The sequence below is a fragment of the Mustela putorius genome, unplaced genomic scaffold (assembly GCF_011764305.1).
Source record: "Mustela putorius furo isolate JIRA1106 unplaced genomic scaffold, ASM1176430v1.1 tig00001221_pilon_pilon_pilon, whole genome shotgun sequence".
NCBI classification, from domain to species: Eukaryota; Metazoa; Chordata; class Mammalia; order Carnivora; family Mustelidae; genus Mustela; species Mustela putorius.
In genome coordinates this window covers 116881-119802 of record NW_025421642.1, presented here as the reverse complement: position 1 = coordinate 119802, position 2922 = coordinate 116881, and positions in this window count along the sequence as shown.

Here is a 2922-nt window from a genome sequence, read left to right as displayed (position 1 = left end):
AAGGGACGCCTGGGTGGCTCAGTTGGTTAAGCAGCTGCCTTTGGCTCAGGTCATGATCCCAGCGTCCTGGGATCAAGTCCCACATCGGGCTCCTTGCTCGGCCGAGAGCCTGCTTCTCCCTCTGCCTCTGCCTGCCATTCTGTCTGCCTGTGCTTGCTCTCTCGCCCACTCTCTCTGATAAATAAATAAAATCTTAAAATAAATAAATAAATTTTCATCAAAAAATTGTAAGTGTATTTTATTGTAGGATCATGATCAGCATTTTGCAGATGAGAAAAGTGAAATTTAGAAAAGTATATCTCTTCAAATCCCTCATACAATATCAAGATAGAAGGATATACTATCACAATTGAGGAAGATAATTGAGATTACTTAAAATGATAAACTTTACTGTATAGGGTTTTTTAAAAGTTTGCCACAGATTCAGATTCTTTTAAAATATATATCTATTTTGTGTAAAGAGAATGCACTGAGAAGTAAAAAGAAAGTGATATATCAGTGCTACCAACTAATGGCTATAATATCATCACCTTATTTATGAACAATGAAACAGTGTTCAATATTTAAATAAATTTAAATAAATTCCTATTTATTTATTATTAAAGAAACTCCTCTAACAAACAGTATGTTTTGAAGGTTGCTAGCAGGAAAGTGTTGTACTTCATGGAAGTAATCAGAAAATATGATCTAAATTTCTGCTTTCAAGGGCACCTGGGTGGCTCAGTGGGTTAAAATTCTTTCAAGAAGCTATAACAGTAAGTACTGAGCATTAGCTATTATATGCTATGGATGAATAACTGAAATCTACATTTGAAACTAATGGTACACTATATGTTAACTAATTGATTTTTAAAAAGTTCATTAAAAAAAAAAAAACCACTATTTTATAAAACAATATTCCCAACAGGCTCTTTTGCTTTAAAATACTCACTCTGTAATGAGAGTCATTACTTTTGTCTAGCCAATTCTTACATCACTGTTTATCCCTTCCCTGCTTTATCCCTTCCCTTTATCAATAAAGGCTCACTTGGGTTACCTAGAAGCCATGAGAAAGCTTGTAATAGATTTGGCTGGTTTTCACCAGCAATTTGACCCCCATGTGCACAGGGAAGTCTATTGATAAAGGCTTTATTGCAATAAATTGCAAATACATGGATGATTTTGAATTCTATTTCTTGAGGTCTTGTTTCATGATAATAAATTTAGGGTGGCTTATTGGAATGGAGGTTATTATCATATTTTCATAGTTCTAAGTACATGGAATCGTAAAATAGATTAATGAGTGTGGCATTACTGACAACCGTCCTCATTTTGAAATCAAATTACAGTGTACTGAGCTGAGGAGGCAAAGCAGATTTGGGATTATGAGTGAACTAATTTAAAAAAGTCTTAGGGGTATGATCAGACTATTGGGTGATTCAGTAGAAAAATATCAACTGATTGAGATTCTGTGTACCCTGATTTCAGAGAGAAGTTAAGATAAATAAGTAACATGAGGAGACTAGGAAGCCAAACACAAGTGATAATTTTGTGCCAGGGTGTGTATACATCTGTTTATATTCTTGCTTTACCACTAAGGTTGCTCCTAGAGGAGAGTTTAAATATGTGTTGGAGCTAATCTCTGTGGATTACACAAGAAACCACATCCTACAGCTCTCCCTGAAACACCCCTTAGGATTTCAATGTAATTTGGTTTTTGCATTTTTAGAAATAACAAAATACTTTGCAAACTCATCTACTTTATTACCACCACAAGTGAGTCAGCTGACTCCACATTTTAACACAGTGACAGTCACAGAGGAATGGAGGAATGAGTAGAGTTATCAATATAGGTGCTTTTTAAGAAGTATGACAGGGTAGCAGATATTTCCAGGAACAAAACATGGGTCAGCAGCTGTGCAGGAAAAGTGATGGAATAAATGACTCATTTCAGAGGAGTTCTATAACTCCATCCTCGGCACACTCCCTGCCACCGACATCGCTGCCACATCTTGGTGGAAGACGGCATCTGACTGCCCGTTTCTCCATGGGATTGTTTCTGCGATTTCCGGGTATGGCACCTGGTGGCAAGCCCATGTCTGCCCTTGGGACAGGTGTCCAAGGTGATGCTGTCCCCTTGGGACCAGAGGCACAGGACAGGCCTGCCTTCTGCCCAGACTCCTTCCTCAGAGTGGAGCACGCACCCCTGCCCTAGTCGTCCCCTCATGTGTCTTTAGCAGCCAGGCTTCCATCTCTCTGAACAGGGAGCTGGGGACACTTGTCTTACCACCGGCCTGCTGTTCGTGCCAAGGCAGGCCATCCTGCTTCCCGAGTGTTTCCCGATTCCAAGGCCAAGGGCTCCTCTTCTCCGGGGGCAGCATGCTGCGCCTTCCCCACACGGGGCTTCACTCTCAGGCAGAGGGGATGCTAGGGCAAAGGGTATTTCGCTCCATGCGGGTATCTTCCACCGAGCTGCGGAGACTAGCCCAGGCAAGCAGCAGCAGCATCCCCAAATCCAACTCTGATTTCCCATGGAACGCTGTGCTTTCCCAGGGGAGATGCCCAGGCAAAGAGGCTTTCGCTGTATGCGGGCTTCTCCCAATGCGTGACTGGGCTCAGGCAAGCAGCAGCAGCCCACAGAACATTTGTCAGCGAATGCTGTGCTTTCGCAGAGGCTTTGGCTTGGAGCGAACAGCACTTCGCTGCTGCTTCCTCAGCAAGGCTTCTGTCGCGTCAGGGAAGAAGAGTTTCGGGAGAGCTGGTGCCACTTGGGCCTTACTTTCCCTGGCTCATTGTTCGCGTCCTGGGTTCACCCTGCCAGGCGGAACTAAACAGACACAGCCACAACCCTACAGTAGCATGCGTAACCTAGGATGGCACTCTATGCACACTACCCTGTCCCGGTGTAGGCATCGCTTGGCCTTTTACTCTGGCGCTCAGGCG